Source organism: Cucumis sativus, chromosome 5 (genome assembly GCF_000004075.3).
Source record: "Cucumis sativus cultivar 9930 chromosome 5, Cucumber_9930_V3, whole genome shotgun sequence".
Lineage (NCBI taxonomy): Eukaryota > Viridiplantae > Streptophyta > Magnoliopsida > Cucurbitales > Cucurbitaceae > Cucumis > Cucumis sativus.
The window spans coordinates 14,708,318-14,724,529 of record NC_026659.2 but is presented as its reverse complement, the minus strand read 5'-3'; the positions used below and the strand labels follow the sequence as shown (position 1 = coordinate 14,724,529).

Below are 16,212 nucleotides of genomic sequence, written 5' to 3'. Positions count from 1 at the left end.
ATGATTGGTAGGAATCGAAGAGCATATGTTGTACCTAGTTCAAGTCTCTGATTCCATCCATTCCTTAAAAACTCGACTTAATGAAATTGCTAAGAAAGTCGATGTTGTTGATGCGATATCTGGTTGTCTGGACCGATTACCCATACAATATTTGTTAACTAGAGTTGACAGTCTAGAGTCAAGAATTATGAGAACTGGAAATGTCACCTACAAGCGTGGGGACAGTTCGTCTAGCTCTGTTGTCCAGGTGGAAGAACTAGTTATTGAGCTAGATAAGTCCCATAAGAATATGTTGGAAATGATAAATGACATGACAGAGGATTTTCAAGTCACCCTTGATGTCGTTAGGAATGAAATCGCAGAAGTAAACATGAAGGTGAACCTTACAATGCAAGCATTGGCAAACCAAGCTCCGACTGGAGGGGAAATTCCAGTTGGTTAGATAAAAATCTCTAAACTGAAGCCCTTCTGTGAGGCAAGAGTTGCAAAGGCATTAGAAAATTTCATCTTTGATATCGAACAGTATTTCAAGGCCACGAACACCATTACAGAAGAAGGCAAAGTGACATTGGCAACCATGCATCTGTCTGAAGATTCAAAGTTATGGTGGAGGTCCTAGTATGTTGACATTCAGGAAGGACGTTGCACAATAGACACTTGGGATAGCTTAGAGGAAGAATTGTGCTTGTAGTTTTTCCTCGAGAATGTTGAAATTTTAGCTCGGCGGAAACTACGAGAATTAAAACACACTAGCACCATTCGGAAGTACATGAAACAATTCGTGGGACTGCTGTTAGACATATGTGATATGTCTGAAAAGGACAAAGTCTTCAATTTTGTTGAAGGGTTGAAGCCGTAGGCAAGGACTAAGCTATATGAGCAGAGAGTTCAAGACCTCACATTAGTCTATGCAATAACTGAACGTTTGTTCGATCTGTCTAGTGACTCTCAAGATAGAGACGTCATTAAAGCTCTTCACTTGGAAGAGATAGAAATAGTCGATCAAATTCTTCCAAAACTATCGATGAAGATAGAAGTCCCGTTCCCAACCTAACACGAGGAATACCTGGTGAAGATATAATAGTCTAAACACATCAAATCGTCCTTTCAGTTGCTTCATATGTGATGGATCACATTGGGCTAAGAAATGTCCGAATAAATCAGCCTTCTATATCTTTCAGGCCTCTTTCTCTTAAGACTCAGATGACAAGTTGAGGCAATTAGAGAATGAAGTTGGCAAAGTGGATGAAGTTGAGAATCCTATAGTGGGGGTCATGAGATTCTTGTCGTCTCTTCAAAAGAAAGTGGGGACGACAAGTAAACGTACGAAATGTGGTCTAATATATGTTGACACCTGGGTCAACCAGAAGCACACAAAGAGCACTATGGTTGTCTCTGGTGCAACCCACATATTCATAACGGTGGCAGAAGCCAGACAGCTGAACCTTCATTAGAAGAATAATACAGAAAAAATGAAGGTCATGAATTCTATAGTTTTACCCATGTCGGATTAGTAAAATGAACGGTGTTATAGTTGGAAGGATGGATCGGTCCTGTAGACGTTTGATTGTAGGTATGGATGACTTTGATGTAGTACTCAGAATGAAATTTATCCTTAAACATCAAGTGATCATAATGTCTTCAGCCAAATGTTTGGTGATCACTAGGTCTACCCCTACCATTGTGCAGACAGACCTTCGTCAACCCAAAGGATTGAGAATGATCTCAGTCATGCAACTGAGAGAAGGCCTCACTTGAGATGAAACAACATTTGAGGTCATCCCGTTTGAGTTAGCAGATAGTTCGGGGGAGACAGTTTGTAAAGACACGAGGTGTGTCATAGAGAAATATTGTAATGTGATGCTTAATAGTTTTCCCAAGTCAGAATCACCTACGAAGAATACTTGTCGTGTGGCGCCGCTGAAGTTAATTGAACTTCATATACAATTAAAAGGATTGTTGAGTGCAGGATTCATTAGACCTACAAAAGCTACGTATGAAGCCTAAGTCTTTTATGGGAAGAAAAGAATGGATGGTTGTGTGTCAACAACTGTGTCTTGAAGCAAGCCCTGAGGGAAGGGCTAACTCTTGGGTCCGTGGATGTGACCCAACCTATGGAAGCTCATGCTGATGCATTTGATTATGTGTTGGGCGATGCCCTTGTGCAGAAAGTCGAAGACCGAGTACCGCAGAAAAGAGTTATACGGTATGTGAAGAAGAGACGCTTGCCATCGTGTTTGAGGGATTGGTGACTGTATTCACGAGGATTTACTTATGTTAGAGAGGTAAACAACATTGTTACCAGTCCCTTCAATACTCAGCCGAATCTGACTTCGAGTCAAGCAAGAAGGTAGAGAGACCTACTCGAACTTGATCTTGGGTCAGAACATAGGAAATGAGCGAGTAATTGGGCAACTGATGCCCTTAGTTAGAGAAACAATCATGTGATTTCGTACATGTTGATTCGTATACAAGCATGTCCAATTGATGGCCCAATGTGGAGCACATCCGTGGAATCCTTGCAGAAAAACTATGTCATTCAAGATGGCGTAAATTTGGCTAAGGCTAGTAAGACAGAATAAAGGAATGAGATTCAATTGTTGAAGGTAACCCAATTTTGTGTTGATGTTGTGATGAGTTCATTAACTAGCAGAAGCCTGATTGAGATTGTTTGTGGTCGATAACCTGTACTGTCGCACCGTGTTGATCCCTCATATTTTGAGAAGAATCCTCAGGCTTACAACATTACCAAGAAGTAGAAGCGAAAATTAAACGTCGCTCAGACCGGCCTAAAGGAAGCCTCGAAATGGCTGAAAAAGTGGGTGGATAAAAAGCGTCGCCCCTTGGACTTTCATGCGATAAATCAGATCCTTGTTAAACTACGATCTGCACAGACTCGGTTATGAAGATAGAAAGACCACCACCTCGTGAGAAGATACGAGAAACTAGTAAAAGTGGAATAAATCCTTATTAAGAGAGTGAGGAAAGGTAGAAGACCCACGAGGAGGGTACATGAATTCCTAGTGAAGTGGAAGAACCTCCTCGTGGAAGAAACTAGTTGAAGACGTATTGAACACCTCGAAGCGTGAAAGCAGAAGATCGAAGAATTCCAGCTTTGCCAGTTGACAGGGACGTCAACTGTTTAAGAGAGGAAGTATGTCATGATAATACTTGTCCAGGACGTGTTTGCCTATGGTCGTATGCCTGAATACCTCCAATTTATCTTATCTTTATTTCTTATATGTAGTTTAGCTAGTAACTTTCCATTTTAAGTCATAAAGCTTGGGTGTGACGTTTCGATATTTTCATATGCAAGCCTACTAGAGCTGAAAATATCCAAAATGTACTATAGGAGAGGCATAGTAGTTGAATCCCCATCCAAGCATTGTTACACTCTTTGTAAGCAAACCTTTTCCCTTGCAACTGACAATCTTTAATGCAGATTGTAATGTCAATTTCAATGTATTTCTTTCTTTCTCGCGTTTTATAAACAATTTTCTCAAGAACACAAAGGAATGTTACATCATACATCAATTTTGTCCGTGACTTTCAGATTTTGATCAGGCTAACTTTTTTATCGAGTTACAACAAGTGTTGCACAATCGTCCATCCCGAAGTTGAAAGACTACGATTGTAACATCCAGCACGCAGGGTCAAGGCCCTATCACCCATCCATTCGCGCCAGCCATGTCAAAAGAATGTTTTAGGGTTGTTTTTTATATTTTGAGAAGTTTAAGTAAAAATTTGATGTTTTTATGATAAAAAGAAATTAATTGGAGTTATTTCCCATTATTGCAAAACAAGAAGAAATCAGACAAGTTTATTGACCAAGGGTTTGAACTACAATTTGTGAGTGAAAAATGAATTTATTAAAGATATTTTGACTTATGGTTTATGATCAATGAGTTTAAAGTTGATTTCCAAATCTGATTATTTATCAAATGTTTTTAAGCAAACTTTGATAATTGAATGTTAAGTACTGATTGATAAGCATGTTGTAAATAAGTATTGTAGTATGAGAAATGATTCCAAAGCATGTAATTATTGATAAGTTTATGGATGTTTGGAAAGCATGAACTTAAATAAATTGGTTTGAAAAGAAAACCATGGTACTCTATATATGGAGTTCTCGATGATCAACGTGCACCATCAGAGGTATAGGGTTATGCTAACCACTTAGCCGCAACCACTGAGTCTAGGTAGGATAGTAAGACCAAAGGTGCTCTGCTATCTTGATCTAGTTTATTATGAATAGCATGACCAAAGGTGCTCTGCTATTGTAATCGAGGTATGGCTAGATAGTATTACCAAAGGTGCTCTGCAATCTTGTTTAAGTATTTTCGGGGTATAGAGTATACAAAGTTAAAAGAGTACTTTAATGTTAGAAAGTATTCTGTATACAAAAATCTTAAGATTGTATATTATGTATAGTTTATGAATGTCTTATGAAATGTTTAAAGTGTATTTGTTTTAAAGTATGTTTTATAAAATCATCACTAACTGGGCTTTTAACCTCACCTTTTCCAAATGTTTTCCTACTTTTCAAGTAGAGGCCGTGATTCAAGAATCTGACGTCGACCGTTGTCTACAAGTGTGTTGTGCGAAGTTATAGATAAAGTTTGTAACACCCCGAACTTTAAGGTATCTTACTTTTAAATCAAATTACATTTTAGTTTGAAGATTTATTTTTTTAAAGAAAAGAAGTTAGGGGAGAAAATGATTGGAAATGTTATAATAATAATAATAATATTTATTTATTTTTATTATTATAATTATTATTTATATATAAAAAAAAAAAAAAATCCTTCTCTCTCCCTCTCTCTCTCTCGCGTGCCCCTCCCCTATTTATTTTCCTTTTTTTTTCGTTTTTTCTCTTTCTTTTTCTTCTCTTCTTTCACCGTGCCCGTCGAGCCGCCCCACCACTCTTCTCCTTCTTTTCTTCTCCGATCCACGGCCGCCGCCCCTATTTTTCTTCCTTCTCTTTCGTTTTTCTCTTCCGTTCAAACCACTGCCAACTGTCTATACTTCCGACGAAGCCAAGATCCCGCCGAGTCCAAGCTTCGTCCACGCAAGCACGCCGACGTCCGATCTCTTCTCCTCGTTCTGTCGCTACTGTACCGTTCGCCTGAAGTCGTCGTCCATTCGGGTTGCATAGTCCTCCAGCCGAGCCCGACAGTCCGTTTGCGCCTGCCTTCGGTGGATTTCATTCGCCTCAAATCTCGACTAGCCACCGTGCTCCACCCCCAATAGTCACGTCGTTGACCGTCCGAACATAGCCCAAACTTCCAACTGAAACATTTGGTCTGCACTGCCTTGAACAGGGGTAGTCGACTCGCCGTGCCAGTTCAGGTCTGTAGCTTCATTCGCGTCGGTCTCCATCCATGAAGCTCACTCGCCACGTCTCCCTTAGCCGACGGCTGCCGATCGACTCACACTTAAGGGTTTTCCATGCGTCCGACAGTCGTGCGTCGTGGTGTGTCGCCGCCTCTGTTTTACAGTGATTTTTTGAAGTTGCCTTGTTGGTAACAATTTAAGTATGGGTTGTAATTGTTTCTGATGTTCAAATGTTATGGTTGGAATGGTTGATTAATCTGTTGTTTGATTCTTGAAGGAGTTGGAAATAACGTTGAATCACGACAAATTTGTGAACTTTGAGTTCGGTTCACCAATACCTTAGTAAGTTAGAACTTGCATTGAGGAAATTAAGTGGAGTATGTGTGGTGAAAGTGAAAGTATCGGAGTTATTTTGTCCTTATGGTTAGGTGTCCTTCATGGGATTTAGCTGTTTGAAAGATTGAGCAACCTTGAGTTAAGGAACTTTCTTGTGAATTTCAAGATTTGACTGGGACTTGACTAAACGTAAAGGGTATGACTCTTAAGTATAAGTTGACGTGGTTAAAGGGACTTAATGGCTTTAAATAGTTTTATGTGTGTTCATGGAAATGACTAAATTAAAATGTTTGTTGACTGAACTGAGGATGGTTGACTCTTATGTGGAGGGTATACGTCTAACTGAATTTATATATGTACATAAATTGACGTAGACTTGATGTTGAATGCATATGGGGATTGTCTGGAATTAAATATGTAGGTGGATGTAGGCAGGATGATCTTAATTGATTGTGTTGTATAAAATTTTGGATGTGAGCTTGTGACTTTGACTCGATTGGGTGTAGGTTGTACTAATGTGTGGCTTGTACTGGTGAACTGAGGGCGTCATGAATTTGCGGTTTGCAGTTTGATTGACTGATGTATTAAAATGTTGCCAATGTTCTCTGGACTAAAGTGAGATAGGTTGAGTGTTAGAACGTTAAGTGAGAGAATTATATATGTTAAAGTAGTTGAACAGTGTTATAAATGACTGTTAAGAGGTTTAGAATGGACTGAGGGAAAAATTGTTAGCTTTATTGGGATGTGTGCCTTGCAGTACACTAGAGGTTTAGAATGGACTGAGGGAAAAATTGTTAGCTTTATTGGGATGTGTGCCTTGCAGTACACTAGACTGATATGTGTTTCTGCAGAACACTAGACTGAAATGTACGTCCCTTGAGGCGTTAGTCTGATATGTGTATCATACGGGATCACAAGAATGTGACATTGCAGGGTATCCCAATAGGACGTTAACAATTTATTTTTCCTAATGGGACAAGTAGCGGGTCTTTTACTGAGTATGTTTATACTCACCCCTTTATGTTTAATTTTTCAGGCAAAGGTAAGAAGAGTTGCAAACCGGCGAGGGGCAGGAAGTGTGATTGCCATAGGGAACATCTTTATTTTGCTTCCGCTTTATGTTCTTGATGTTTAAAACATTATGTTGGAACTTAGTTTACGAACTATTACTTTGGTAAACAATACTTTTAAAGTTTTAGTTGTTTGAAACCGGACCTGTTTAAAGTTGTTTTTCCTCGATTGTATGTTTCTCAAATGTCTTATATTCATTCTGTATCCATCGAGATTTTTTGTCAAAAGTTAATGACCTCGACTTAGATAGAAAAGTTGGGTCGTCACAAAGTTACTATTGTTGGTTAGTACTTAGGCTTACCCACTGTGTGTTCATAGGTTTTGTTAATTAAGGGGTTAATTTTAGTTATAGTTTTTGTTTAGTTCACAAAAAGGATAGTCTGTTTTTAATGGCATTGAGCCTAAACTAGTTTTGATGTATTTTAAAGAAGTTTATGTTAGTTATGTTCTACTTTTTGTTGCATATGTTTTATTTTACTCGAGTTGTTTACCATTGTAAGAGATTAGTAGTCAGAGTCAACTGATATTGTTCAGAGATTGAGCAATGTCGGTTGGCTTCACGCCACGTCTCGAGCCTAGCAAGCAGGTGTCCGGGGCAAGGTGTGACCCTACATATTAGATAACTTAAATATTTCACCTATTAAATTAGTAGCTTATCAATGTCCCTGAATCTTCAATGATTTCATATACTACCCTACACACGTAAACACTATTTGCTCAAGTATCTATTTGGGAAATTTTGAGAAATAGCACATTTTTTTCATATTTCAAAAGTAGTACATTTAAAAAAAAAAATTATAATTTTGTTTTACTAGAGGTCAATCTCGATCGGGATGACCTCGAGATTCTTTTCAAGTTTTTAAAAACTATTTGAAGAAAATTTATGTGTAAAGCCCCGAGTTTAGGAGGGGGACATGAATGAATTGGTATTGCATCTAAATGAGAGGGACCTTGAGGATATGAAATGAGGACAAGAAAGTAGTGTTAAGAAAGACTTAAAGAATTAAAAGTTACTACCTATACCAACAAGGTGCACCTTCCTTTTCAGTGCCTCATCATAGAAACTTTAAAGTTAAGCGTGTTTAGCTTGTAGCAATTCAATTCTTAGGATGCATGTGAGTGAGGACAAACCATGTTGAAAGGACTTGTGTTGGTTTGTGGGGAGAATTTTCACTCTAATAAGCCTTTACAAATGGATGATATTGCCAGATCATAGGAGATGTAGGGAAATGTCAGAGATCTAATTCTGAATCTTGAGCTTGGGGCATTACATTCTCAGTCTCTCTCGATCAAGTGCGTCTCAGGGCAACCTCAGCACAAGATTAATGATTAATATAATACACAGTATATATGTTTATCAATTACTAATGATTCATATAACAGCCTATATATTTCACCTTTGTATCATCGATTAAAATAGGATCATCTTTGTTTGACTTTCTTGACCTAGAACTTGAACCAAGTAGTCTTTTGCTTCTACGAACCATAAGTGCAACTTCATGTAAACATATGGTTATTATTAAATAAGCACTACCTAATGTATAGTACCAATATCACAACTGATATTTGCTATAAGCACATGAACTTGAAAATTAAAATACATGAATATAATCCCAAGAATATAATGTTAACACTAAAATCTATTTAAACCACGTGCATGTTCACTCCACAGGAAACAGGAAATTCATTTAAAATACATAATATAATCTAACATACTTAATATACCCTCACAATTTTAGTTAATTAACAAGAATGACACATTTCTTACCGAAATGGTATTGCACCACCAAAATGTGAAATTTGAACTCCTCCACCTGCGACCAAACCCTAATTTCTGCACATACTAAATCAGTTTCATAATAATTTAACAAGTGTTTAATATAAACATCAAACATTACTTACCGAAATAGTATGTGGCGTCTGAAACTTGTCCTATCTAAGCTTCTCTTTCGCTGAAACCCAATTTTTCTTACATAGAAGATGGAACAAGATGATTATCGGTTGGTTTGCAAAGAAAGAAGATCAGTATTCAGGAATAGATTGAAGAAGGAAAGTTTTAAATGAATTTGAAAATGAAATCGTTCCTCACGATACCCTCTTTCCTTATGCGCGTCTATTTACTTTCCTTATTTTCTTTTCTTTTTTCATTAATAGTAATATTAAAGATGGGTAGTTTTGACATTTTGGCTTGAATATTTATGTAAATTTTGAGCTCATTAACACTTTTGTGAAAACCCTTGTTTCAAGTTCACTTGTGTAACAAATTCTCACATTGGTGTAGCACCCAGTGCTCATATATATCTTACTTACATTTCAATTATAGGGTCATCTGATGGTATTAATTTTATATTTGTGATTATTGATATTTTGCATGAAGTTACAAGTTTCCACTTGTTGGAGTTCTGCAGTTGTGTGTGAGTTCTGTAGTCTTGGGGTTGTGGCGGAGTTGTGCAAATTGTGTAGTTGAAAAAAAGTTGCAAGAGTTGTTTGAAGTTCGTTTATAGCGGTATGTAATGAATTTTGCATATTTTGACATTTTGGTATTTTCAAGATTTTTAGCGTTGAGGTTGATTACATGTCACATATATGAGAGTGTCATAACTATTCATATATTTTTTTATTTTTTTTAAAGTTGTTACGGTTGACAAGCGAAAAACGTCAATAAAAGATTTTTTGTTGACGAGCAAAAATCGTCGATAAAAGGGTTGTCTTGATGGAGTAATCCAATTTCTTGATAGACAAAGGACGTCAAAGTCCCCTTTCTTGATGGTCAATACCATCAAGAAAAGGTTTTTTATGACATGTTTTAGCCATTAAGTAAACTCGCTTTCTTGATGGATTTTTCAATTTTCTTGATGAGCAAGAAACATAAAAGTCTCTTTTTTTTTTATGGCAAATACCAACAACCAATGATTTTTTATGGCATGTTTTGACCATTAAGAAAATGGGTTTTCTTCATAGGCTTTTCAGTTTTTATGATCTGCAAAAAAACATAAAAGTCTCTTCCTTGATGGTCAATACTATCAAGAAAGAGTTTTTTGTGACATGTTTTAACCATCAATTTTCTTGATGGTCGAGCTTTCTTGATGTCTGCTTACTTAATGGGCAACGGCCATCAAGGTAGACATATGTCGACATGCTTTGCATATGAAAGAAGGTCAAGTTTGCAGTAATGAGTCTGCCACTCTTTAATGTCTATGTTTGTGTAGAGAGTGTATTGTTCAACTTAAACACACAAGAGAGTTTTCCTTTGGAGATTATTGACTCTTCCCTATTGGAGACATTGAATTGAAGGTTTCTCTTGGTGCTCAAAGTTGTAAGGTATCAAACCTAGCACAATTAAGTATTTCTCTTTTAATATATATTTACCAACTCAACTGGTTGAGGTTAACCTTGGAGGGTTTGGCATTTTCCTTTTAGGATGTACAACTCTCCTCCACTCCTCCTTCCTATAATATCCAATGGGAATTAGTCTACTCACATAGGCTTTAGGCCTTATTACCTTAGGAAACCCTCAACCTACATTCCTCCTTTCTCTAGTATACAATGGGTTTTAGCTTACTCATGGGCTTTGAGCCTTACATTAACTCTTAACCTTGCCCCTTCAGCGCACTAACTTGAAGTAATTGAGAGTTGAGTCATCGGTTCCTTGAGAGGTGACACACATTTTTTGGTGCCTAGCTGGTGATGTAATTAATATTTTTCATATCAATTATGTGTTACTAGTGCCCATAGTAATGTGTCAAATCTTGCCATTCAATGGATGGTTGTCCATCCGACGATCATCATCAATTATGGATTTCCTATATATACGTAGTGACCTCTAGTCATGACAATAGCTTTTTTTTCTCGCATCTAACTTTATCAGACCCAAGCAGCCAAGTAGTAGTAAGTTGTCAAGTCCTTCTATTTGTAGTCATTTTCCTTGCTATTTGTTAATATGGTTGAGCAACATTCTCACTCCCCTCCGGGCCCGTGAGCTAAGATACATAGTTGGTTGTTGGTTCTCTTCATCTTGGCTCGTCCTCTTCATGGATGTTTGTTTTCAGGCTAACAAGATATTTTCATAGAATGCTTTTGATGTTGCCATGCATTATTTGCAGCGGTTGCTTATGTTGGTGAGAGTACCGTTGATCCATTGAAGGTAAGCATTCTTTCTCGAGTTATGTTGTGTGTAACATATCAAGAAAGGCCTTCTCTTTTCTTTCTGTACAAGGAATTGAGATGCATATAGTCCTTTCATTCTTAAGGTACTCACAATATTATTTCAACTAGAATAGGTTTACTGTTGTGATGTCAAATTTGAGTACAAGCCATTGGATGTAGGAAATTGTTAAAATGTTCAAACTTGTATGTTCATTAAATTTTTAAAGGGGGCAATTGAGAAAATAGATATTTATGAATGTTGAGATATTAATATTGTGAGATTGATTGATTTTGGATGATTATATAATGTGTTCAATATATTATTCTTCGGTACTAGAGATTCAGTCTACTTAGTCCCTTTTATTTAGTATCTTGTCGTTGAGGTACCTACTGAACTCATTTCACTCTCTGGGAAAAAGTGAAATGACCACTAAGTTGTTGTCTTTAGCATCCACCATGATCTTTTGACTTCATTTATTTTAGTACTCTTAAAACAATAGTAATCCTATTTAGATTATTTGTAAAAGTTTTATCTCAAAACAATAGCAATACTCTTAGGGTTTGGTTTCTTTGCACTGTGTTATATACTTATATTTTGGTAAGAAAGTTGGATGAAAATCTTATTTGGTTGGAATGTTCATTGGAGGCTTTGTTTAGACGTAAAGTTGTTGGTTTTAATTATTACTCTCTTTTTGTGGGTAGAATTCAAAAGAGGTTGTTAGTGTGTTGTAATATTAGAAGTATATTTTAGTCGAATGGTATAGTTTGGGAATTATTCATGTAAATGTAATATTAGAAGTATTTTAGTATAAGGGTTTAAAGAAAGGGTTGAGCTATATGAGTAGGGGATAGATGTCAATCAAAAGCCCAAAAAGAAGATTTAACATCTTCCATGAGCTATCTACTCCTAAGATGTTCTCCTTTTCCTTTTCCTTAGATTTTTTGGGTAGTCTCAAATAGTCTCACAACGCCTTCTAACACAGAAGCAAAAACCTTGCTACGTACATTTCGTAAATCAATTGAGAAACTTTTTGAAAGTCTTATAGAATCGAACCATATTGAACCTGAGAGTTTCTTAATTGATTCCAGTAAGATGGTGATATATTCTTGTGTATAGTTTGAATTGAAATGGAAAATTTTATGTAAACTAAGTCTAGCCCTTCCAATGAGTTTTGTTGTTTTTATTTTTCTTAAATGTTGTTAATTAGATATCAGAACAAAAGATCTTTAATCAAGGAAAGAACAAAATATCTTTCGATTCAATTATTGAGTACATAATTTATATCTTTTGTTGGATTTTTTTTGCCAAAATTAATTAATAAGAATTCTTTTTATTGTTCAATGATTGTTGATTATTTTATAAAAATTGGATAAAGAGATATTTTGTTAAAAGATAAAAATATTGTCTCTCATTAATAGAATTCTTGTATCTATATCCTTTAAATAAGAAGATCTCAAACATTTGATAAAGTTTTTAAATATTGAAGCTCTTCCCTTGGTTTGCCACACAGATTACTAGACTTTCAATTTGAAATAGTTGAACTGCGGTTAATGAATTCAAGGGAGCCTGAGTTTACTTCAAGAAGATTCAAACACAAATTCAGGAAGTCTATCTTTATTCTGAGTTTTTGTTATAACTTAAAAGAGTTGTTTTACTAGAAGGAATTCCTTCTTAGTAGTTAGTGATAAATTGCTTGTGCTTTTGAATCTTAATAATATTTCTTATCTGAGCTAAGAAGCTCTCTCCTGATGTATGTGGAATTCATCGAATTGGGTTAATAAAGCATTTTGTGATATTTCTCTTTCTATCTCTTTAACTATTCTCACATTTAAAGGCGAATCAACTAATAGACCTCTTGTTCTTGATGGAAAAAACTAATCATATTAGAAAACTCGCATGACATCGTTTATCAAATCCCTTGATTGGAAGGCTTGAAGAGCTGCTATTCCTCTATGGGAGCCATGGATGATTATTATTGATGATAAATTCACTCCAAAACCTGAAGTCAATTGGACCATGGCTGAAGAACAAGCTTCATTAGGAAACCCATGAGCTCTTAATGCCATTTATGAGTGGATCTAAATGTATTTGAATTAATAAATTCTCGTACTTTAGCAAAAGATGTTTGGAAAATTCTCGAGGTTGCATTTGAGGGTACCTCTAAGGTAAAAATCTCTCGATTACAACTGTTGACTTATAAATTTGAATCATTAAGAATGATAGAAGAAGAAACTATTGTTGAATATAATGTAAAAGTGTAAGAAATCGCAAATGAGTCACTCAATGTTGGTGAGAGAATATCTGAGTCTAAACCGGTAAGAAAGGTTTTGCGCTCTTTACCTAGAAAATTTGATATGAAGGTTATAGTTATTGAAGAAGCCCATGATATTACTACTTTAAAACTAGATGAATTAATCGGGTCTCTCCATACTTTTGAAATTGCTATATCAATAGAGAAGACAAAAAGGGGAAATGGATTGCTTTTCAATTTGTTCATGAGGAGGTAAATCTTGATAAAGGTAAATCCTAAAACGATAACATAAATGAGTCAATTGCCTTGTTGACCAAGCGATTCTCTAATGTAGTTAAAAAAAATTCAAAAGCACAAATAATTATGGTTCGAATAGTAGATATCAGAATAGTTATAAATGAAAAGAGTCTGACAAACCAAGTGGTAAAGATATCATATCTTTCAAATGTAGGGAGTGTGAAGGATATGGTCATTATCAAGCTGAATTCCCTACTTTTCTAAGGAGACAAAAGAAAAGTTATGGTGCTACTCTATCAGATGAAGAGTCTGATGATAGTGATGAGGAAGGAGAATATAATTGAGCTTTTGTCAGCATTTTATCTAAAGATGACTCTGTATCTTATGTTAATTCAAAAACACAAATAATTATGGCTCGAATAGTAGATATCAGAATAGCTATAAATGAAAAGAGTCTGACAAACCAAGTGGTAAAGATATCAAATCTTTCAAATGTAGGGAGTGAAGGATATGGCCATTATCAAGCTGAATGCCCTACTTTTCTGAGGAGATGAAAAAAAACCTATGGTGCTACTCTATTAGATGAAGAGTCTGATGATAGTGATGAGGAAGGATAATATAATTGAGCTTTTGTCAGCATTTTATCTAAAGATGACTATGTATCTTGTGTTGAAGATTCAATTTTAGATAAGGAGAATTCCTTGTCCTATGATCAGTTACAACATTAATGGGAGGAAGATTCATCAGCTTGTGTTGTTCAGACCAAGAAAATACAAGAGTTACTTGATAAAAATCAAAGACCATTGATTATTATATCTTCATTAAAACTAAAACCGAAAGAAATTGAAACAGAGTATGATGATATGTCTAAATCAGTGAAAATATTGAATTCTGGCAAGATGATCTGAACCAAATCCTGAATACTGAAAAATCAAGTTCAAATAGGCATGGTCTCAATTATAATTCATCAAGGTAAACATAAGAATTCAACTATTTTTGCTCCTCCAAAAATCAAAAGAGAATTTGAAGAGAGTTCAACAAAGTTTGTCCAAAATAAATGTATCTGGACTTGTCATTACTGTGGTAAAAAAAGGTCATATAAGACCTTTTTGTTACAAATTGCAAAAAGATATGATTAATCGTTAGAAGGTGTACTTCAAACCAAAGTTTCAATCATGCACTTCAGAAATCTAAGCCGGTTGTATACAAGTCAAGAAAAAGTAATATAGTGTGGAGAGTAAAGCAATCCTCTGATAAATGTAATGTTACTTTCACAACGATGTATCAACTGAAGATTGATATTTTGATAATGGATGCTCATGGCATATGACTGGCAATTGCTCATATTTTTCAAAATTAAAAGATAGTTGTTCAAGGTAGGTAACTTTTGGTGATGGAGCAAAAGGAAGAATTTTGACAAAAGGAAATATTATTAATACAAATCTTTCAAACTTGATGATGTCAGGAATTTGTCAAATTGATCATTGTTATCACTGGGTATCAAACAAAAAATCAAATTTTAATTTATTAAAGGAGGAACAGATTCATTTGTGGCACCGAAAACTAAGACATGTGAGTTTACGGACAATCAGCAAGGCTAAAAGAATGAAGTTATCCTGAGAATGTCTATTCTTGATATTAGCAATAATTTATTTTATGGAGATTGTGAACAAGGTAAATAGATAAGGTCTTCTCACAAAAGTATATTAGTGAATGTTATTCAAACATGAGTTCTTGAATTACTTCATGTGGATCTGGTGGACTCAATGCAAACCGAGAGCCTTGGTGGGAAAAATATGTTCTTGTATTTGTTGATGATTATTCATGTTTTACATGGGTAAAATTTCTAAGGGAAAAATCTGACACTGTCAAAGTTTGCATCAACTTATGTATGAGTCTACAACAAGAACAAGGGAAGATGATGATGAGGATTCGAAGTGACCATGAAAGAGAATTAGAGAATGGAGAATTCAACAATTTTTGTGAATTGGAAGGAATTCATCATGAGTACTCTGCTCCTTTAACTCCTTAGCAGAATGGAGTAGTTGAACAAAAAAACAGAACATTACAAGAGATGGCTAGAGTCATGATACATGCTAAAAAGGTCCCTTTAAAGTTTTGGGCACTTAGTAGTTAGCACATCTATTTATTTGTTATCTGATCGACAATTGGAGGTGGATAATCTTGTTCGACATTTGAAGATCCTTCTTCCTTCATCCAGTTCTGCAAATCACTCTCAAGATTGACTTCTTTTTGTATTCAAAGGGGAGTAGTAAAAATGCTTATGTGGTTGTGACTTTTGTTGGTTCTATGATTGTGACTTCTGATGTAAGATTTGTGATGGTTTGATTTATATGTCTGGCTGCTATGTTTGATTGATGACCTATTTTGATCCCATTTTCATATAAACTTCTACAAGACTCTCCTTTTCAAGATGGTTATTTATTATTATTATTATTATTTCTATGGTTTCACTATTTTGATGATATATTATTAAGAGGCATCTGATTTAACACAAAAAATAATTCTTCTCTTTTCAACAAAAAGAGGGAGTTTGTTGGATATTTTGTCAAAATCAATTAATAAGAAGATATTTATAAGTTGATATTTATATGTTAAAAGATAAAAGATTTTAATACGAATCTTTTATCTATATCTTTTAAGTAAGAAGATTTCAAAGGTTTGATAAAGTCTTTTAAATATTGAAGCTCTTCCCTTGGTTCGGCACCCACATTACTAGACTTTCAATTCAAAAGTATTCTTTCTAACGAAAGTTTCGAAGATACTTCAATTACCTTCTTTATTATGAAAAATTATTAAAGATCTACATGTGGTC

General features: G+C 35.3%; 1 long non-coding RNA gene across 1 annotated transcript; it reads left to right on the top strand.

Moving 5' to 3' along the window:
* The first annotated feature begins 9,981 nt into the window (after positions 1-9,981).
* LOC116404008 lies at positions 9,982-12,695 on the top strand. The gene is made up of 2 exons (XR_004216947.1): positions 9,982-10,885; positions 12,399-12,695. It is a non-coding gene; the product is annotated as an uncharacterized LOC116404008 (long non-coding RNA).
* The last annotated feature ends 3,517 nt before the right edge of the window (positions 12,696-16,212 follow it).